The sequence below is a fragment of the Ambystoma mexicanum genome, chromosome 8, assembly GCF_040938575.1.
Source record: "Ambystoma mexicanum isolate Mex_15411 chromosome 8, UKY_AmexF1_1, whole genome shotgun sequence".
Lineage (NCBI taxonomy): Eukaryota > Metazoa > Chordata > Amphibia > Caudata > Ambystomatidae > Ambystoma > Ambystoma mexicanum.
The window spans coordinates 838,482,092-838,505,603 of NC_090929.1; the positions used below are offsets into that span (position 1 = coordinate 838,482,092).

Sequence of the window (23,512 nt, forward strand, 5' to 3'; positions counted from 1 at the left end):
ATCTCCCCTCTGTCCTCATCCTACTTAATCTGTCTTCTGCCTTTGATATGGTCATCCATGCCATCCTGCTCAGCCGACTCTGTGATAACCTGGATATCAGTGATCAGGCCCTGGCCTGGCTGACCTCGTTCCTCTCCAAATGCCCCTTCCAGGTCCAACTTGGGTCCCTGCTTACCTCTATCTCACTCTCCATCTGTGGTGTTCCTCATGGGTCTAACCTCTCTCCCTGGGTCTTCAACTAATACCTGGCACCCGTTGCCCACTGCATTGCTGCTCTCTGCTCCAACTTTCAGTGCTATACAGATGACATTCAGCTCGTTTTCAGGCTCCCCTCTGCCACCTCTTTCTAAATCTTCCTTCTACCACTCTCCGCCCTCTGCAACTCATCCAGAACAAGACTGCAAGACTTGTCCTTGGCCTCAAACCCAGAGATCATATATCTCCAGTCCTGAAATCTCTTCATTGGCTTACAGTGGCTGCAAGGATTAAATTTAAAACCCTTTGCTTTGTCCACAAGGCTTCTTTGCCCTCAATACCTTCAACTCTCCCTTCGGAAATACATTCCCACTCGAGCTCTTCGCTCCTCCACCTCCAACTCCCTCAGGGTCAGTCACTTCTCCAAGCAACGAGTTGGTGGTAGATCTCTTTATTCAGCTAGGGTCTCCCTATGGAACAACCTCCCTGCCTCTCTGAAACTTGAGGAGAACCATCTTCGGTTCCGGAAACACCCTGCTGATATGTCTGCTTTGGCACCGGGCACCTGGTTACCCTCTGATTTTGGCACCAGATCCCTGCCCACCCAGCCACACACCCGCACTGCCTACTGGCAACGTTTGCACTTGGGTCTGTTTCTGCCACCCTACAGTCCCCTTCCTGCACTTATTTGACACCCATTGTCTACACCTCATTCTTGCACTTACCACCTGCTGGCTACACTACCTGTTGTTGTTCTTTCACTTGTTCAGCACTTTCCACTCCTTCCCTGCCCCTCGCACTTTTCCCCTTCCCTCTCCCCTGCACTTGCACGTTCTCAGTGTCACTGAGCCTAGTAAGATCGTTATTTTGTCCTACCTTGTTCCCCTCCCTTGCCTAGTCGCGCTCTGACACACTTGTGTATGGGTGCGATACATATAAAATATCATATTATATCCTTCCAGGCCACCCTTGGCTCCTCTGTGCTGGTCACAAACAGGAACTAGGAAGCTGCGAGAGCATCCTAGTCCTGTATGTGAGCTGCAAGGAAGCCGAGGGCGAAGGGCTGGAGATGAACGTGGCACATGGTTCCAACGCCAACCCCTACTGAGCGCGTCCCCGGCCCAGCCTTCACCTTGAATGGTGAGGACTGGTCTGAGGACCCCGCAGAACTAGGGTGGTGGGGTCCCCCGCACAGCAGGGCTGCAGGGGCCCCACTATACCAGGAGCTTCTGTTTTTTGTTTTTTAAATTCTTTAAAATCATTGGGGTCTCCAGGATTCCCCAGGGATTGCAAACAGTTGTGACCCCTGACGACCCCTAAATGACATACCTGGTAGTAGCACTTTCAAGTTGAATTTCACTCGCAGCACTGCCTATCAAATTATGCTAGTCTCTTGTGGCATAACATTATGCAGTTCGTCGTTTCACAATTACAATGCAAAATATCCTTACAAACCACGGACTGTCATACTGGTTTCCTCAATCCTTCTTGGCAGTACAATATCAATTATACTCTCAAAAAGGCAGCAAGCATACAACATACTCACAATTTATTTGCAGAACAGCCTGTGGGATGTCCTGAAGCACCGGCACAAACCGGCTTTGACGTGCCAGCGCTGACAGGTCTGACGTGTCAAAAAATAGATGCAGGGCAGATGGGAGATGTAGTCCAAGCACTACACTTTGGTACTGTGTGTGCTTACAGGGTGAGCTATACAAAATGTCTTTTGGATTGTCAGAAATATAGGCTTGTATCGATAATCATAAAACCAGTCACCAGATAACTTCTGAAACCTTGGCGCAAATAGGTTCTGATAAGATACTCTATGGCTTCCGCCTTTTTATTATTCCATTTCCTTGGATGTGGCCCTGAGGTGGAATGGGAGATACCTTTGTGTGTAAATGGAGGGGAGCTATCAGAGAGCTAAGAAGTTAAGCAAGTGTAAATTCAGATAAAACGACATCCCAGATTATCTTCATGAAATATAGATTTCTGTCATCTCCATGACCATACGCATGTCTGAATATACAACATTTTATGTGGCGCACTTCTTCATAAAGATACTAATATTCAAATTTGGATGAATTACTAAAAATCGTGACAATTTGAATTAAGAGGCCAATTCATGGAATTAATGTGCGCTGAAATTTTCGGCGCAAGCGTGCAAAAGCGTGCGAATTGCAGTGCAAGTGCGAAAATCGCAGCGAAACCCGCGCACAGCGATTCATGGAAGTCCGTGTACGTGTAAATCCCTGGATGTGTGCTAAAATTCTGTGTGGCGCACGCTGGCGCACACGTCTCCAAACAGCATGCGCTAAGCGCACAGCGAAAGCGCACATAGCGCAGCGCTCACAACAAAAGTAGGCAGAACAGGTGGCGTAACACGCGGAATGGGGAACAACGCGGGAAAATGTGGGCATCACGGGGGAAGTACAGGAGGCAAATGCGCGGAACGCCCACACGCGCGTCGACAACACGTATTCATGGAATTGAACGGGGCTAATGCGTGCGTCAAAAAAGACACGCTAATCCGGAAACACGTACGCCAGCAGGAAGCAGGCGTACGTGGACCCACGCAGCATAAAAGTGTGCTTCAAACAACAAACAAGCTCAGACGCCAAGATGAATATACCGTTCCTAGCAGCAGTGGGCGTGGGATACCGCAGGAGGAGGAGGAGGAGGATAGTCAGGGCCAGAATTTTTACACCCAGAACCAGCCTTTTTGGGATGCCTGATGAGCAGGTGTATGGGAGGTACAGGTTTCCACCTCACATAATACTCGACCTGGTGAGTGAGTGGGAGGATGACCTCACATCACCCACCCTGTGCTCCCAAGCACTCAGCCCATTGGAGAAGGTCCTCAATGTACTGCACTTCTTGGCCACTAGATCATTTCAGCGGACAAGTGCTATAGTGGGGGGGGGTGTCACAGGCCACGAAGTCACGCTGCCTACACCAGGTGTTGGCCATCATGACTGCATGCCCATCAGTCCGCAGGCACATATACCTGCCCAGAACACCTGCAGAAAGGCAGGCTGCCGTCCAGGATTTCTATGGGGTGGCACAATTCCCCAAAGTGCAAGGTGCCATTGATTGCACCCATGTGGCTCTACATCCCCCCAGGGCATCTGAGCACATCTATAGAAACCGCAAGCACTGGCATTCCATCAACATGCAGGTAGTATGTGATGCCAAGGGAATCATAACCTATATGCCAACTATCCGGGGTCCACCCACGCCACTGCGCGTGCATGCATGTCAGATACTGAGTAATGTCACAACCCCACTAATGATCCCTATCACCACCTCCCCAGGGGACAGTGCCTACCTTCTGAGCACTCACATGATGACGCCAATTCGGAACCCCATCACGCCACCCGAGGTAAGATACAACACAGCCCATATTGCAATCCGGGGCATAGTGGAGCGCACATTCGGAGTGCTGAAGTCACGCTTTCGCTCCCTTGACCGCTCTGGTGGGCAGCTGTTATATGCTCCCCCAGTAATGTGCAGGATCATAGTGGCAGCATGTGTCCTGCACAACTTTGCAACACGCCGGAGTGCACACAGCCCTGGCACATACCAGCTGACAATCAATGATGATAACATAAGGGACACTCAACTGTCACAACCATACCATCCTGAGATTGGTCACCTGGAAGTGTTACATTGTGTGCATCCCTACCTACCCAAACACCACCAATGCTGTGTCATCAAAAGACATACATCTATGTTGCGAAATTCATTACCCCCTTGCTAAATACAACATGAGAACAGCACCATGTCACCCAACCCCTCCCCAGCTCCACCACCAAACACACCATGGCATGTCATGCAGTGTGAAAGCAAACAAAGCAATGCACAAGACCTGACACAAGTGTCACAAAGTACACTGTCCCTAATGGGAACTGCCCACACACAATATGCTCCCTGTAATGTATAACTAACAGCACACATTACCAAATACTTACCACCAACACAATGCTGCAACACACCATGGAAAAATGCAAAAACATGGCAGTACTAAGTTCAAGTAGTGGTAGTCTTACAACCTGAATACGCCAGCACATCGACCCCTTACAACTGTACAGTGTTGCTGCCACGCAAATGTCTCAGTGTACTGCATACAACATGAACTGCATCTGCAAAGTAGACGGCCTTGTTAAGACATGAGGAAGGAACATGCAGATTAGGAGGAAGACATGGATGCACAAGCACATATCAATACACATGCAGTGTACAATACAACAATAATAACCACTAGGGATGTCTACACAGTATTGACTACAGACTGCCCACATAGCTCATGGGAGCCCAACGTCACTGTGTAATTCACTGTCACTTGGTCACACCCTTTGCAAGCCCATGGAAACGGGAAGCAGGAGGGGTGTGTGTCTCACGAACCCAAGCATCTAACCCAAACTCAGGACAAGCCTGCATGGGCCCATCCGGAATACAGTGGATACCCACGGGTGCCACACAAGGCTCGCGTGATGCCCGGATCTCCTCACGTGTTGCATGCAGCTCAGCTGAGAGTGAACGTGTGGCTGCTCCAGCTGCTGTTCTGCCCTAACATTTCGGGAAGCCTCAAGTTCAAGCAGACTCTGCCTGAGGTTATGGAGTTCTACCCTCAGGGCTTCCCTGTGGCCCTGCGACTCTATTGATATGGATTCGCGCAGAGTATCCAGTGCCGCCCGTCTGTCCCTGTTGAACGCCAACATGTCTTCACTGTGTGATTGGCAAATTGAGTCTGTTGCCTGCTGTTGTTGCTCCATCTGCCTTTCAGGGGGGATAATGGAAGTGGCCACCCTCTCCATTGCCTGAGCCATCATTTCTACTGATGCTGCCTGTTGGGTTGCCATACCGTACATGGAGTTTTCCCATACAGTATTGCCTGGTGGCGCACGGCCATCGCGTCTGCGGGCACCACACCTGTTTGGGGCAAGGCGATCTGCACCTTGCTATGCTGGCACTGCCTGAGGCTGCAGGACTGCATTCCCCCTCTGATCTGCTGGCCCAGGAACAGGATCAGATGCTGTGGAGTGTGACCCTGCATCCGTAACCGCCAAAGGTGGACCTTCCAACACTGACATCCCCATAGAGGGTTCTACCCCTGGTCCACGTGGGTTGGACAGAACCGAATCCCTGCCAGAAACACTTACCTGCGACTGCACATAAGTCTCATCATCCGACTCAGCACCTGAATAGAGGTCTGGGAAGGTGCACCCAGAGGCACCCCTGGACAGTATGGTCTGCAGTAACATTGAGTTTTCACCCACCACCACACCACGTCCCCCACTGGTGCCCGGTCGTGCCTGAGATTCCTCCTGGGTCTGCACCATCTCCTCAACCTCAACAGCACCAAGTGCGTCATCACCTGCAAAAACATGAAAGACAACAAATGGAAACAGGCATGAGTACCATAGCACACACATAGGCCATGACAAGCCAGAGAACCAGTACATGAATTACACATGTCCCACATGACTATAACCCTGCCATGCATGCACTGTCAAAGAGTTGGAAGTGGCGTCATAAAGGCAGACACTGGGGAGAGCAAGATGGGTATGCAACACATTTGCAGCATGCTGGGTAGCACTGGCATCACACCTCAGGCTGTGAGTGGCATGTCCAATACACATACATGACACATGCCACCACACAGATGTCAAGTAGCATAGCCACGCTAAATTACAAAACTACAGCAATATGTCAGTGAATGAGTACTGTCACACATCCATGTCACATCGACATGATGCGAAGATTGATGCTGAATAGTGTTGCAAAATATGCATGTGCCACACACTGAAACACATCCAGTGTCCAATAACACAGTAATTGTGGGCTGATCAATGGTTGGTCACTTTAACATTACAGGAAACATCTGTCATCTTCCACATGCAAACAGGCCCTAATAAAAAATGTCTGCAGCCCAATACTCCATCGGCCTTAATGGTGTAATCATTAACAGAACCAGGTAAAAATAATGGCCCAGTGTGGGCTGTAAACAATGACCGAACCATATCACATATGTTGCAATAGGGCAGAATAATGTGTAGCAAAAATGGGAGAGTGGAAACAATCAGCCTGAATGAACACTTAAGAAATCTGAACAATGTAGTTGCAAGATGGCAGTTCAAGTTAAAATGCACTAATGTGGGCCTAATTGGCAACTGTGGGCAGAAGGGATACAGTCATACCCAAATCCAAGGCACGTGAATGTATGGGAGGAAGCATATGGGTGACCCATAACACTCAGGAGTACACACCCTCACCTGGCACTCAATCAGAACCCGTCACCCAAACAACATACACATGGATTACACACACACGCATGGGCACTCAACGGACAATGCATCGTAATCAGGTAGATCTCCCACACCTTGGATCTGTTCCTCTGTGACGAAGGTCCCAGCAACAGACTCATGTTCAGTGAGTTGGAACAGAAGACTCCCGACTGGGATACCATCGCTCTACCCCCCCAGGACCCAGTTGCCCACCCACGCCTGCCTCGGGGGTTGCCATGTCGGGGCAAACACCATCTGAGATCACTGGCGACCCCCAGCCAGAGAGGCAGAGGGCCACCAGCTTCAGTGTGAAGGAAGTTAGTGTCCTGGTGGAGCATGTCCTGGGGCATTTTGATGCCCCCTTCGGAACATCACGCGCCAACAAGGAAGGACGGGAGAGGATCTGGGACGACATAGATGTTGCCACCAACGCGGAGGGGTTGGCAACCCGCGACATCAAGCACGTCAAGAAGCGCTGGGAGGACTTGAGGTCCAGGACCCTCTACAAGGCCGGCGCCTCGCGGAGGGGGGCTGGGTCAGCATGAGTGACATCCAGATGAGGGTTCTGGAATGCGTAGGCCCAGTGCTCCACGCCCAGATCCTGCAGAGGAAGACTCGCCTGGAGTTGAGCGGTAAGTGGCCAAGCATTGGAGTGTGAGACAGGGCATGTTGCAGTGTGCTGGTAGTCTGATACTTGCCTGTATGTGTGACATAGGCCATGTATGGATGTGTGTGTGCAGGGACATCATGGTCATACATGTGAGACCAGTAATGTGTGAACCACATGGTTGGTGCATGAGTTACAATTCAAAATGGGTAACTGTTTGGCAAATGCACACATGAAAGCATGCCAGTGTCTGTTCTTGCACATGGTAGGGGTGTGAGGGATGGGTGCTGCTGTAATGTACATGTATGGTGCACATGTGTGTGTGTCTGAGAAGTGTGTGTGTGACTTAGGTACGCCATGTATTCATGACATATGTATGTGATGATGTGTACATTCACTCATGCAGTGCGGTCGCCGTTGCATGCACTGTGTCTGTCCACTGTGTCTGTGGTGTGCAAGGCATGATTCATGACCCTCCGGTGATGTGTGTGCATGGGATCAGTGTGAGCCATGATGCATGTGAGTTTGAAGGCAAGATTTTGGTTAATAGAGGCCCTTTTACATGGATGCTGGTGTTGATTGCAGGCGCCATGCCTGTTCATGCATGTGTGTTGCGTGCATTCACCCATGTGTTGTGGAGGGACAAGATGAAAGTGACGTTAGACACTGCAACTCATGTGTTATTTCTTCCTACCTAGGGGAATGTTGTACTGTACCCTGATGCTTGTGTTCTATGTCCCCCTCTACGCAGCGTCAAGCGAAGAAGAGGGTGGAGACGGCGCTGTGGAGCCAAGCGGTGGGGATGCCTCCACTGGGTGGCAACGCAAGGCCCAGCCACCCTCCCAGGACTTGCCAACATCCAGGAGCGAGGGGGCTTGTGCCGCGTCTGCCACTACGGCTGTGGCGGAAGGGCCGGGTGAGCCCCCACAGGGGCTTGCAATGGCAGAAGACGGTACAGAGACATCCAGGTTGGTGGTCTCCACAGAGGAGGAGGAGGCCGCTACTGAGCCGCACATGGGGCCTGGTGGGGGTAGTACCACTGGTGCAAGTGGTGCAGTTCAGGGCCAGGGTCAGGAGGCAGCACAGGTCACCGTGGAGGGGCCTGTGCATGTCCCTGTCCTTGACCCTGTGACTGCACCACCATGCACCAGCAAGGATGCCCCGTCCCAGGCCCGTCCGCAGGTAGGGGAGAGTGCCATGTCTTCTGCCTCTCCACTACCTGCGGACGAGGGGTCCCATGACCATATGAGCTCCATCCTGATTGGTGTCGCATTGCGCACATGTGACATTTGTGATGACGTGCGTTCGCCCTGGGGGAGAACGCACGCCATCACGAACAGCAACGTCGTGACGTGGCACTGTTGGGAGGGGCCCTGGTCGGTGGGCTCCTACATGAGTCACGCACTCTGGCGGACCTCTCCTCCTCTGTGGAGACTATGCACTAGTCGTTCTCCCTGCTGTCTTCCGGCCCAGATTCCACCAAGGCCCTCTGTGGACCTGGCCCGACCCACACAGCCACCTTGGGGGATCTCACATCCCTGCCACAGTCGTGAGTCCGCGGTACAGCAGGGGTGGACACCACAATTGGAGACCAGCTGATGGAGGATGTGCAGGCACCATCGGACAGGGCACATGGACAGCAGCAGCAGCAGGAGCAGGCTGTAGGGGGGAGCAATGATTGCTCGGGCCATCAACATCGGAGGGGCAGGCATCGGCAAGAGGGCAGGAGGACCCAGGAATGGCAGTGTCTTCCGTGTGGCAGTGGTTGGGCCAGCGGATAGATGCGGAGTGGCGTCGGGCGGAAGAGGCGCGGCTCACCATGGTCAGGGCGGAGTTCTCCATGCGTCGGGCATTGAGATGGGCAGAGTGCCTCGAGGCAACTCGCAGAGAGTTGGAACAGGCCATGAGTGCCTCCCTGCGAGACCTTGGGGCCAGAGCAGAGGCCCGCCTCCGGGACATCGACATGGAGTTCGATGATGCCCTGGCCCGGGACAGCACAAAATGAGCCGCAGGACTTGCCCGCCGCCATTGTATATAGTTAGATAGTGTTAGGTTTCCTTTCTGTTTTTGTTTATTTTGGGGCGATTGGACAATGCACCACATTTTTGTAAATAGTTCTTTATTGGGTAGTCTTTTTTGTAGGTTTCATTTCATTTGTTGGGCTCATGGACCCTGGATTGGTGATTTGTATATAGTTGAACAGTGTATTTATTATTTTTTTTTCATTTCACCATGGAGCAATGGATTTCACCTATTTTTTTCCCTTGGATTTGCTTTGTTGGACTGAGACTTTGGACACATTTTCATTTGGATTTCTTTGAATTCTGATTTCATATTTTTGATTATTTTCTGGACATGCTGCATTTTATTTCTTCTTTACATTATTGTGTGTTTTCTTTTCATTACATTCATTTTGGGTTCAATACATTCTTGTTTCATACTTCGATGTGTGGTATTCTCTCATTGATTTCATGCATCTCATGATGTGGGTTTTCACATTCACTTGCACCCATTGTGTGTGTGTGTGTGTGACGGACATATGTTCATTTACATACTTGCCATTCGGGTTGTATCATGTAATGGGCATTTCTATGTGGGTGGATGCAATACTTGGTTGGGTCTTTGGGCTGGGGTGGCGTGGAGTGTTGTGGCTGGCAATTAGGCCCATGATTGAGGATCGTCATGGCGTGGGGGCAGGGGGACATGTGTGAGGGCCTGCTGGCAGGTGCCCCTGACTGCCGGGGGTTGGAGGTGCTGGGGGACATGTGTGGGACATGAGTGGGGGCCTGCTGGCAGGTGCCCCTGACTGCTGGGGGGTGGGGGTGCTTGGGGACATGAGTGGTGGCCTGCTGGCAGGTGCCCCTGACTGCTGGGGGGTGCTAGGTGACATGAGTGGGACATGAGTAGGGGCCTGCTGGCAGGTGCCCCTGACTTCTGGGGGGTGGGGTGCTGGGGGACATGTGTGGGACATGAGTGGGGCCTGCTGGCAGGTGCCCCTGACTGCTGAGGGGTGTGGTGCTGGGGGACATGAGTGGGACATGAGGGGGGGCCTGCTGGCAGGTTCCCCCGACTGCTGGGGGGTGGGAGTGCTGGGGGACATGTGTGGGACATGAGTGGGGGCCTTTTGGCAGGTGCCCCTGACTGCTGGGGGGTGGGGCTGCTGGGGGACATGAGTGGGGGCCTGCTGGCAGGTGCCCCTGACTGCTGGGGGTGGGGGTGCTGGGGACATGTGTGGGACATGAGTGGGGGCCTGCTGACAGGTACCCCTGACTGCTGGGGGGGTGGTGGTGCTGGGGGACATAAGTTGGTGATCAGTAGTGCAAGTTGACATGTGGCTTGGCTGGGGGGCATGCCCATGGTGGATGGGCTGCCTGCGGGACATGACCAGGGGTGCAGGGTAGTCCCCTGTGGTGTGGGCTGCCTGCAGGGGCCATGGAGGGTGTAGAGGGAACACCTGGGAGGACCCACACTGCCATTTCACGTGTAGGACTCCCCGCGCACCCCTGAAAATCACATACCCCGCTCTGACAGCAAAATCGCGTGTGAAACTTCCCACGCACCCCAGGAATACACATACCCCACTCGCACAGGACCTATCGCGTATGAAACTTCCCACGCACCCCAGGAATACACGTACCCCACTCGCGCAGGGCCTATCGCATGTGAAACTTCCCGCGCACCCCCGAAATACACATTCCCCTCTCCAATCGTGTGTGAAACTTCCCGCGCACCCCAGGAATACACATACTCCACTCGCACAGGGCCTATCGCGTGTGAAACTTCCGCGCACCCCTGAAATACATGTGCCCCTCTCCAATCGTGCGTGAAACTTGCCGCGCACCCCAGGAATACACATACCCCACTCGCACAGGGCCTATCGCCTTGAAACTTCCCGCGCACCCCAGGAATACACGTATCCCACTCGCACAGGGCCTATCGCATGTGAAACTTCCCGCGCACCCCTGAAATACACGTTCCCCTCTCCAATCGCATCTGAAACTTCCCGCGCACCCCAGGAATACACGTACCCCACTCGCACAGGGCCTATCACGTGTGAAAGTTCCAGCGCACCACAGGAATACACGTACCCCACTCGCGCAGGGCCTATCGAGTGTGAAACTTCCCGCGCACCCCCGAAATACACGTTCCCCTCTCCAATCGTGTGTGAAACTTCCTGCGCACCCCAGGAATACACGTACCCCACTTGCACAGGGCCTATCGCATGTGAAACTTCCCGCGCACCCCAGGAATACACGTACCCCACTCACACAGGGCCTATCGTGTGTGAAAACTCCCGCGCACCCCCGAAATACACGTTCCCCTCTCCAATTGCGTGTGAAACTTGCCGCGCACCCTAGGAATACACGTACCCCACTCGCACAGGGCCTATCGCGTGTGAAACTTCCCACGCACCCCCGAAATACACGTTCCCCTCTCCAATCGTGTGTGGAACTTCCCGCGCACCCCAGGAATACACGTACCCCACTCGCACAGGGCCTATCGCGTGTGAAACTTCCCACGCACCCCAGGAATACATGTACCCCACTCGCACAGGGCCTATCGCGTGTGAAACTTCCCACGCACCCCCGAAATACACGTTCCCCTCTCCAATCGCGTGTGAAACTTCCCGTGCACCCCAGAAATACACATACCCCACTCGCACAGGACTTATCGCGTGTGAAACTTCCCACGCACCCCAGGAATACATGTACCCCACTCGCACAGGGCCTATCACGTGTGAAACTTCCTGTGCACCCCCGAAATACACGTTCCCCTCTCCAATCGTGTGTGAAACTTCCCATGCACCCCAGTAATACACGTACCCCACTCGAACAGGGCCTATTGCGTGTGAAACTTCCCGCGCACCCCAGGAATACACGTACCCCACTCGCACAGGGCCTATTGCATGTGAAACTTCCAGCGCACCCCCGAATTACACGTACCCCGCTCCGATCGTGTGTGAAACTTCCCACCCACACCCGAAATACACGTACCACGCATCGATCGCGTGTGAAACTTCCTGCGAACCCCAGTAATACACGTTCCCCACTTGCCGTGTGCTGTGTGGCGGCCCTGTATACTGGTACAGGGTTAGCGCAGCCCTTTGCACTGGATTGGGGATTTTGATGTCTTTTCCTTGCGCGAGGGGCGTTCTTGGGGGCGTAATTGGCGCTGCTATAGGGTCGCTGCCCCACTGTGCGCTACGGCTGGTTTTGGTAGCTAAAATCCATGAATACGCTGTGTGCGGAAATGGATTTTAGCGCACGCGGCTGGCGCAGAGATTCGCACGCACATGCTGTGCGCCAGCTGCGTGCGCCACTTGTGCGCTAAATTCTATGAATTACCCTCTTAGTATCCTATGAAAGAGGAGACTCTTGGCTTTAAAACACACTTTTTGGCTTGTTTGAAACGGGTATGGTTGTAATTTTAGAAGTAAAAGCATTTTCAGTGTTTTTGATGTCAAGCTCCCAAATATGATATACCTTAAATTTAATGGAGGTGTACATGTCAGAGTCAGTGACACAGGGCCTCCATTGTTTGAATATCCATAAGGCTAACCATCAGGTCAGTTTATTGCCTTAAGTAATTTCAAAGGTGCCACATTAAGAGCAATAAAATGTGTTTGAAGCTCCGCACTAGGAGCGCAGGGAGGAAATCTCAGGGGCAATGCGTTTGTCTTAATAACACAACGCCGAGCAGCACAAGTTCAAATCCGGTCCTGCGTTTAGAGACTGGTCTCCTTTATTAAGCAAGTTATAAAAGAGTAATTAATTAATTAATAGGAAAACAGAGTGGGTTGTAAGGGGGGGCTGATCTGGTGGTTATCAGCGAGCACAATAAAATTAAGCTTGTAGGAATTGTATTAAATGTATTTTTAAGTATTTAAACTTAAAATAGGCTCTTGTGGGCGGAGCCTAGTCCAGATTACGCTTTGTCAGTAGGTTTTCATGGGATTTTAATGATTAAAGCACACAATATATCTTTCCAATTTGAACTGTCCAGGCCACTCTCATAGGAACATAAGCCACCCCATTGGAATATGTAAAGAGGGCAGAAATTAAGTTTGAACTTCTGCTCAGTTCAACAAGGAGACAACAAAATTGTCAAACTTGCAGGTTTCCTCCTCTGAATATGTAAACTCCCCCACCTCCTCACCTGCACTGCTGGTCTCTTGTAGCGATGTCCTCTTCTTTCCATGGTCAGATAGCCTTTTTTTATGAAGATAAGGTCCGCCTCAGGAAGACGCCACAGTGGTTGCTTGATGGGCAAGCAGGCCACTGGCCTTGCTCCCAAGACAGCCAGATAGGGGAAAAAGCCAAACGTGGCAGAACCCACCCCCCAAGTTCCTTTGCAGGAGGTGTGTATCCTTTGCCGGTTATGTATATCCTTTGCAGGTATCCGGGATGATGACAATCTGTGGTCCGGGAAGATTAAGAAGGAAGGTTGCAGGGGCCAGGCCCCTCGAGGAAGAGAATGGATCTCAGGTTGGAAGGACAAGGAGGGGAAACCATAACAGGTGGAACCCGGTCGAAGCGAGAGCATGTCCCGTGGGAAAACACAGAAGAAGGAATGAGTCTGAGCGGCCCAGCGAGTCAGATAAACTCTGAGGTGAGCAGGGAGGGGGGGGGAATCCCCAGGAGACAGGCAGCGAACCAGCAAGAGGGAGCGAAGGCCAGAGACGGAAGCCAGAGAAGAAGCAGGAGGAGAAGGAGAGAGAGAGAGCGCTCAAACGAGGTCCCAGGGAAACTCGACCAAAAGAGAGCGCAAGAGAGAAATGCCCTGCCAGGGACATGGCGATGGAGAGCAAGCACAGAAAGGCTCAGCAGAGCTCAAAGATGAGACAGCGTATAGACCCAAAGGGAAAGCCTAGTCTAAAGGTTATAACACGCCGACCGCTGAGAGGGAGGGGAATAAGAAACTCCCGGCGGTGGCCATGTTGGAAAAAGCCTAGACCGTGGCAGTGGTGCAGAAGAAACGTGATAGGATGATTCAATGGCGGTGAGAACGCCATCAATCCCATACTTGCCAACCTGCGAGGCACATGACAGTATGCTTTTGTAAGTGAGGAGCCTATTTTGTTGGGTTCCCTTCCAGGTGGACCTCAGCACCCTTTCCTGAATAATTGGTGACTCACAAGTCACGGTCGCATGACTGTGTAACAACGGAGTTTCCTTGGCTCCCTTACTCTGTTTTAATAAAGAATACAACAAACTAGGTTACTTGTACTAGTGTCATGCGCCCTTGTCGTGGAGAAGAAAAGGAAGACCAAACAATGCCTCTTATTCTCCAAATTGTAAGCTTTGAATTTTTAATTTTTTTAATTTTTAATTGTACATAGATTAAAGGCGTGCCCTTTGTGATTACACGTGTTTTGACGTCTGTGTCTTTTTCAAATCAGGGCTAATCCAGTTGCATTAACAGAGTTATTATTAACATTTGCTAAAACGAAAAAGATAAATGAGCAATAGTTGTATACACATTCCAAATAGAACATAACAATTGCATGCATGCATGTTAAAGGATGGCCATTGAGGGAGGGGAAAGGGTGGGATTGTTAGGGATGGTTGACAAAAAGAAAGAAAATGCAACAGATAATGATAGTGAACGTAAAAAAGAAAGACATAAAGAAATAATTACTTAATAAATAATGTCCCGTTGCATTTTTCAAAGAACATTTTTTAAAACCTTAATGAACCCAAAAAAGAGGGAGGTGTGTTTCTTCTTACCTAGTAAGGTTGATTCAAGGTACATGTGTTGGTGGTTTGAGTTAAATAGTCATGGGTTAAATCCCTAAAAAGAAACATCATGTGGCCCATTAATGAACTGCCTTCCTTTACAATTAGTGAAGTGCACTTTACCAGTGAATAGAGCGAGCTATAGATTGTTTAAAGAATATCATAATATAATTTCCCGAGTGACTTTAATTTTTAACTCAACGTTGTAAACTTGTAAACTGGGCTAATCTGTTAAAGTTTATTCATGAAAATAAGCATTGGACCGGGTCTTCATATCAATCAACCATGGTCTTCCAAATCGTGTTTGCACGCCATGTGTGCAAGTGTTTACGATGGTTACTTGAAGCTAAAGTTGCTCTAGCACTCGTATTTATCGTTCTTGGACATTAAACATTATCTATCGTGCCACCACGTGTTTAGCACGTGCGGTCGCATTATGTGAAATAAGCCCCCTGCGGGAGCCCCTCCAGCACGCTTACCTGTGTCAGCGTGTTCCATCTCAAAGAGTCCCCGTTCGCTCTGTGCCGTGTCACTGTTATTATTGCGGCCATGAAAACTAGTCGGCTAAGTCCTACTATAGTTTTCACTATGTTCGTCTAATCCTTTTGTTTTTGGTGTTAAACTGTTGGTACGGGCTTCCTTATGTGTTGGATGAATGTAGGAAATTTTAAACCAATTATAAATTGCTGTCTGGATCGAATCACGATTTTTTGAAATGTCCAATTAAATGCCATATTCGGACACTACAAATTTTCCTGAACTACAAATATATGTTTCAGGTTGTATGTTATTACCAATTTTGGTTTTAAAAGTTGAAAATGCAAAAATCAAAGTCGAAGTCAGAGCATCTCTGGTAGTCCTTTAAAGGTTTCTAATGTCGCGGCCATATTTTGGGAAAAACAAGATTGTACAGCGCGGGAATTGCGTTCCCTTGAAACAATTTACGGCGGAATGCCCATCTAAAAATATTGTGGCTTGAATAGAGTGGGTATACGTTTTTTGGGGGGGTTTTACGTAGGGAGGAATTCTTCATTAACTTGTGTCTGGTGTTACCAAAACTTAAGACTGACCATAAATGGTACAGAACCTGGTATGTGTTTATGCGCACTTCTCAAGGATATGAGGCATACATAGCTTAAAGTTGTCTGTAAAAAGTGAAAAACAGGGTTTCAAACTTGGTATATAAAGCATGCTTTTGTAACATATTAACCTCTGTCAAAGTAAATGTTAGAAATTACAGATGAAAAATCACAGATGAAAATTCTGATCCTTTCTTGCTAACTTTTTGTACAAAGATTGTTCTTTCACTTGTTATTACAGGAATGAGGCCATCTCATGGTCTGAGTTCAATCCTCTTTCCACTGCACGGAATTTGCAGATTAATTTCGCTTCTTCTTGCCTCAATTTAACTTCAAGGTCTCCTCCTCTTGGTCCCAGGGTCACTTTTTTAAGTCCAATACATTGCAATTGTTTTTTATCGACTAATTGGTGTTTTCTTTGCCAATGTTGGGCTAGCGGTAAGTTGGTGTCTTGACTTCCGATGTTGGATAAGCGTTCCCTTATTCTTATCCTGAGTTCCTTAATGGTACTGCCTATATAAATGTCTTCACAATAGCAGATTATTGCATAGACCACAAACTTGCTTTTAAAGTTAATTTGATCCACTATCTTGTGAGTTATGTGATGTTTGTCTTTGAAGATCACTGTATTATTTAGAGCATGTTTACACATTGTACATGTCCCGCATTTCCGAAACCCTGTTGGTAGTGGCGGGAGCCATGTGGTTGGGGTTTCTTTCTTCTCTTCTGGAAGGAGTGAAGGGCTTAAAATATTCTTAATGGTTTTGGCTCGTCTATAGGTTAATGTGGGATTGTCTCCTATGTACTTCCTCACATTATCATCCAATTGCAACAAATGCCAGTTCTTCCTTAAAATCTTCCTCAATACTTTATTGTCTGCACAGTAACTAGTGATAAAGCTGATTTCTTGTTTCTCTTCTTGTATGGGTCTTGTTGTCTGAAGGGGACTTGCCCTATTGATTTTGGAGGCCTTATCTCTAGCTTGTGCTATTGTTTTGTTTCCATAGCCTCTTGTTTTGAATCTGCTGGTCAGTAGTTTGCATTCGTCTTCAAAACTGCTTTGTTCAGAACAGTTTCTCCGAGCTCTGATAAACTCTCCCTTTGGTATATTCCTCATCACGGAGTTAACATGGCAGCTTGTGGAAAATAAGGTGGAATTTGCCTCGGTGCTTTTCCTGAAGGTTTTAGTTTTGAGATGGTTATTTTCCACATAAATCTTCAAATCTAAGAAGTTTATTTCGTTGGTGCTAACAGTTCCTGTGAATTCTATCCCCATTGTGTTCTGATTTGCTCTCCGTCTGAACTCCTCTAGGGATCCCTCCTCCCCTTTCCAAATGATAAGTACATCATCTATGTACCGCGTCCATAATATTACCTTCGCTTCATATTCTTTGTCTGTGTAAATGTGTTTATCTTCGTACATTGCCATCGTCAGATTGGCAAGGGCTGGGGCGTATTTTATTCCCATTGCCACCCCTTGTGTCTGCTTGAAAAATTGGCCATTAAAAATGAATACGTTGTTTTGTAATGTCAATAAGAGCATTTCTTTCAACATACTTACAGATTGGTAATTGGATGCACTTTCCTTTGAAAATGTATAATCCATAGTCTCTATGGCAGTGTGGTGGCTGATTGATGTGTATAGGGAACGCACGTCCCAAGTGGCCAACCGATAACCTTGCTGCCATTCTATCATCGCTAATTTGTTGATTGTCTCAGTGGTATCTCTCAAATAGGATTTGGTTTTGATCGCCATGGGTCTTAAGATGTTGTCAATGTAATGTGACATGTTCATGGTTGCCCAACCTATTCCACTAAGAATGGGTCTTCCTTCTGGAATCTTTGCATATTTGTTGTGTATCTTGGGTAAAAAATATACTGTTGGAAATATGGGTTGTTTGATTTCCCAAAAATGTTTTTCATCATTGGTGATGAGTCCTTGTCTGTGCCACGTTGTGATCGCTTCTTTCAGTTCTAATAGTATCTCCAATTTTGGATTTGTTTTCAGTTTGATATAGCAATGCGGTGTGTTCAAATGGTTCATTGCCATTTCTACATAGTCCACTCTGTCCATTACTACTATTTTTCCTCCTTTATCAGCTCCTTTGATTACCAAATGTTTATCTTTTTTGAGTTGAAAAAGGGCCTTTCTTTCCATCCTTGTTAGGTTATCGTATTGATATTTCAGTTTGAATCTGTTTGAAAATTTAGCATCATTGTAGTCATTTAGATCCTTTGTAACTGTTTTGTAAAAGGTGTCAACTAAATTATCTGGCATGAGCTGTGGCATAAACTTAGATTTGGATTTGAGTTCCTTTGCGGAGAGACTTGTTTGTTGTATTTGAAGCTTGTGCAATGTCTCATGAATTGGTCTTTCTTCTGTTTCTTGTAAAGATCTAAGTGCATTTATATTGGCCAAATCTTCAATAGTTAACATACTTTCTTGTACCTGTAGTTCCTTTGTATGATGTACCTTAATTTGAGTGTCGAAATATTTCTTTAATTTCAACTTTCTCACAAATTTGAATAAATCTATATGTACTTCTGTGTTGTTGAAGTTTGTGGTTGGTGCAAAAGTAAATCCTTTGTTTAATAGTGATGTTTCCTCCGACTCAAAAATAAAGTCACTCGGGAAATTATATTATGATATTCTTTAAACAATCTATAGCTCGCTCTATTCACTGGTAAAGTGCACTTCTCTAATTGTAAAGGAAGGCAGTTCATTAATGGGCCACATGATGTTTCTTTTTAGGGATTTAACCCATGACTATTTAACTGAAACCACCAACATATGAACCTTGAATCAACCTTACTAGGTAAGAAGAAACACACCTCCATCTTTTTTGGGTTGATTAAGGTTTTAAAACATTTTCTTTGAAAAATGCAATGGGACATTATTTATTAACTAATTATTTCTTCATGTCTTTCTTTTTTACGTTCGCTATCATTATCTGTTGCATTTTCTTTCTTTTTGTCAACCATCCCTAACAATCCCACCCTTTCCCCTCCCTCAATGGCCATCCTTTAACATGCATGCATGCAATTGTTATGTTCTATTTGGAATGTGTATTCAACTATTGCTCATTTATCTTTTTCGTTTTTGCAAATGTTAATAATAACTCTGTTAATGCAACTGGATTAGCCCTGATTTGAAAAAGACGCAGACGTCGAAACACGTGTAATCACAAAGGGCACGCCTTGAATCTATGTACAATTAAAAATTTAAAAAATTAAAAATTCAAAGCTTACAATTTGGAGAATAAGAGGCATTGTTTGGTCTTCCTTTTCTTCTCCACGACAAGGGCGCATGACACTAGTACAAGTAACATAGTCTGTTGTACACATGACAGTATGCCCCCCTACAGCCCAGGGGCTACCGGGTTTCCCTGGATGTGACCTATGGAATTTATGGACCAAAGTGGGGGCATGAACAAAAAATTGTGGTTCCCAGGAGTCTTCCAACATGGGGTAGCCTTTCCAGCTCACAAGTTATTCCAGAGGTCCCTTACGGTAACGTTAGTCGCGGATGAGTGCAACCTCATATTCCTCCTGTCTGGAAACAGAGGGGGAGATGTGGCCAGAAATGGTAAGGCATTGGTGTCAGACTCAACCAGGTATAGCAGGGACGCATGGAACACTGGATGGATGTGATCCAGGCTCTTGGGAAGCCTGAGTTGGTAAGCCACTGGATTGACCTTGGAGATAATCTCATAGAGACCCAGGTATCTAGGGGACAATTCGGATGGCTGAACCCACCGGGGAAGGTATTTTGTGGACAGACCTTGGAACCCACACTCCACTGGGGTCCTTTGGATCGATGGCGATCTGCCTGGGTCTTGTATCTTCTTTGGGAATCCAGCCGGCTGTTCTTAGTGGTATTGTGGGCCACTGCGATACCTGCCAACGTGGACTCTATAGACGGTATGTTGGTGGGTGGAGGACAAATCGGGAGTATGCTGCAAGGGTGGAAGCCATAGGTACAAAGGAATGGACTGATGCCTAAGGCTGTATGAATGGTATTATGATAGGCAAACTCAGCTGTGGGGAGTAGTCAAACTCAATTGCCTTGCTGCTGGTTAAGGTAACATCGGAGGGATTGCTCCAGTGTAGCATTCAGGCGCTCGGTTTGTCCATTAGTCTGGGGGTGAAAACCGGATGAAAAAAGACCTTTCTATATCCAGTCTGGTACAGAGTGCCTTCCAGAATGTTGAGGTGTACTGACATCCTCTGTCAGACGTGATCTTCTCAGGTAGCCCATGTAGGTGAAAAACATCCCGAATAAACACCTCAGCCATGACCAAAGCTGATGGAACCCCTGGCAGAGGGTTAGAAATGAGCCAATTTGGAGAACGTTTCCACTGTCACCATTATGCATGAACAGTCTTGGAAGAAGGGAAGTTTGACAATAAAGTCTGTGGTTATGTGACTCTAGGGTTTGGTCTATAGCAGGGCTTGTTCAAGCAGTCCGATGGGCCTTTTGGTGCAGTGCTTGCTCTGCGCACAGACCAGACATGCCTTGATGTAATCCTCCACATCTGGGGACAGTCTGGGCCAGAAGAATAATGGCCAATTCCGAATGGCTGAAAATTTCTTGGGGTCCACCATGATACCCTTGTTTGATAGGATAAACCCAGGTAGAGTACGATGGAGACACTGAAGAGACACTTCTCGGGTTTGAGTAGTAGGTGATGCGAGTGAAGCCGGTGAAGCACTACTCAGAGATGCGTAGCATGGTCCTGCGGGGTGCAAGAGAAGATCAAGATGTTGTCCAGGTAGACAATGGTAGTTAGGAATAAGGGGTCCGAGAACAACAGGTCCATGAACCTTCGAAAGAACGGCCAGAGTATTAATGAGCCCATAGGGCATGACCTTGTACTCAAAATGCCCGAAGGGTGTTCTAAAGGCCGTTTCCCACTCATTGCCCTCTCAGATCCTGAGCAGATGGTAGGCGCTTCGGAGGTGCAGTTTGGAAAAGATTGAGGCTCCCTGGACTACCTCCAGAATATCAGAGATGAGGGGCATGGGGTATCGGTCCCTGATGGTTACCTGGTTAAGTCCTCTGTAGTCGACGCATTGTCTTAATTCTGTGCAATCCCTTTTTGGTATAAAGAATAGTGATTCTCCCGCTGGGGAACGTGAAGATTGGATAAGTCCGTTTTCCAGATGGGCATCCAAGTATTCTCTCAAGGCCTTTTTTTCAGAGAGAGACAGAGAAAACATGCGTCTGAAAAGAATGAGACTTCCTGGTACCAGGTCAAGGGTGCAGTCTTCTGGACGGTGAGGGGTAGGTCTTGGAAGGGCTTGTTGATGAATACCTCTTCAAATTCCATGAGCTCAGGTGGTATACAATGAACTCCTCTGGAGACAGTACTCTGTGAGGCCATCACAGTGGCCATTACGTCTTGCCTACCCTGGAGGCAATGTTGCATACAAAAGGCAGAATTAAACCCCAGAGTGTTGTTCGCCCAATCGATAGTGGGGCTGTGTTTTCGGAGCCATGAAATTCCCAAAACCACTGGGAAATAAGCCACCCAGATGATGTTGAAAGACATCTCCTCAAAGTGTTGGGGAACCTTGACTGGGAGTACCTCTGTGGTGTGGGTAATGGGTCCGGAAATAAGAGGAGTGTCGTCTACACCTTCCACCTTCTCATCTTCCTCCCTTTCAATCCGAAGGATGCCGACTTTGTCCGGCCAGAGGGTGTTCATGAAATGTCCTGCTGCACCCCAATTGATGAGAGCTAGGGTGTCGATCTTCTGTTCTTTGATTAGGATCTGAAGGGCGACAACCATGAGGTGTGAGTCCTCGGTGCTGAGAGAGGGAGAAACTGTAAAGAATATGTAGGGACTTGTTCAGGAGGGGAAGAAGTTACTGACGGGCCCATAGGTCAGCGCTCACCCTCCAGAACTTGTAAGACAAGATAGCTGCACCATGCGAGGACAGGCGGTGCAGGATTCCCTTACTCCAGCACGACTCAATAATGAGGACTCAGTAAGTTGGCAAAGGGAAGTCTGTTTAATGACAATTACATCAAACAGAGAAACAAATGGAAATCAGCAGCATTGCGACCACCTGTCTCGTTCCGACTTCCTCAAACCTCAGTCAAACAGCAATTCTTATAGGCATAAATTGACATCACTGACGTCTAATTCCTATTAAAAATCATCATGCAATATAATTGGTTAGAAAAGGTAACTTAAGTATAGGTGTTATATCTGTATATGATAATAGGGCATGCGGATTGGATAACTCTTATCGGGTGGGCGTCTACTCCCATCCCTCTACATTAGGCGTGATAGACGTCACTACAACTATGATGTCCTATTGGTTACAATATCTATAGGACTCTAGATAACTTGGTCCATTGTGATTGGGCAGGTTACACCCCTAGACATACATTTCCACTTTTAATTAGCAGCATGCAGAATGGACACCCCTGTGCCTGGTGTCCCAAGTTTCACCCTGCCTCCCTTCCATCAATCAGTGTTTTAGGTTGGCCTCGAAACTGTAGTCTCTTATGGGGAAAAGTTATGGCATCCTCGGGTCCTGGATGACATCAGGCAATGGTACTTCTTCGCGCCTGACTGGTCACATGTTAGTTCAACGTGAATCTGCTTCAGTTTCCAGCTTTTAGTGCGTTTAATTCTGTGTCAGCCTAGCCACCTGCATGGGCCCCCCTTATCTTGACCTTCATGAAGCAGGCTGGTATGCTCTGAAGTTGGAGTCTTGTGAGCTAACGCTCTCCTCCCCTTCTCTGGTTGACCTCGATTTCCTAGGCATGAGCCGCTCTTTGTTGAGTTTCGATTCCGCTCCTTCTCTTGCCTTTGGCTGGGTGTCGAAACTTGGCCTGTCCTGCCTCTGGCCGCCTGGGTACATTTCTGCCTTTACAAAATGGAGTCGCACTTGTATAATGTGCCTTATTGAGGTAGATATATGGTTGGCGCTTGCCGCTCTATCTTCTACTAAGCATTGCAAGCAGTATCGATTTCTTAGCATCTTGCGTTTCAAGCCTATTTACACACGTTTAACAGGACGGTTGCTTCTATCTTGTCTCGTAGCACTGTTTCCTCACGTTGTAACATTGTCTCCTCTCTGTGTCTATTTCATTCATTTTCGTAGTTACTCACACTGGCGTGTTATCTTCAATAGCTGCTTTTATTCATTCACGGGTCTGTTCAGGCCCTTGTGTCATTTCCACTGGCCTTCCATTAAGACTTTTGGGGTCTCTTCGTGGACCGTGTGTAGGTACTCCTCATTTCGTATCAGCGGCTGGTATGGCTGTCTAATAGGGTACCATGCTGCCCAGGTTTGTCTGGTTATGGGTGCTTCAACCGGTATGGATCTTCTGATGTATACTGGGCAGAGTCCTAGTGCAGCTCTTTGTAGGTTAATTTGCTCTTCATACGTCACATAGCTTGGCGAGTATGCTCCTGGTACCTCAAAATGAGAGGAAGGGGTACAAGCCATGTCTGGGACCTCCTCTACACTCCCCCCTCTGGTCGGTTCATCGTCCACTTCTGCACTCTCCTTTGCATTCATTTCTTTTGATTCTTCGGTGGCATGCTCATCGTCCTCTGCATTGGTACATGATGGTGTGAATGTTTGAGC

General features: G+C 48.2%; 1 protein-coding gene across 8 annotated transcripts in view; it reads left to right on the plus strand.

The window, feature by feature from the left end:
* The window catches only part of LOC138472502 (uncharacterized), a 215,835-nt gene that overhangs the window by 43,838 nt on the left and 148,485 nt on the right, over positions 1-23,512 (plus strand). For 4 of the 8 annotated variants that reach the window (XR_011268619.1, XR_011268622.1, XM_069610719.1 and 1 more), the window contains exon 2: positions 18,657-18,720. The exons of the other annotated variants lie outside the window; for them this stretch is intronic. The gene's annotated coding sequence lies outside the window, so the exon portion shown is untranslated. The remainder of the gene's footprint in view (positions 1-18,656; positions 18,721-23,512) is intronic. 8 annotated transcript variants of the gene reach the window in all.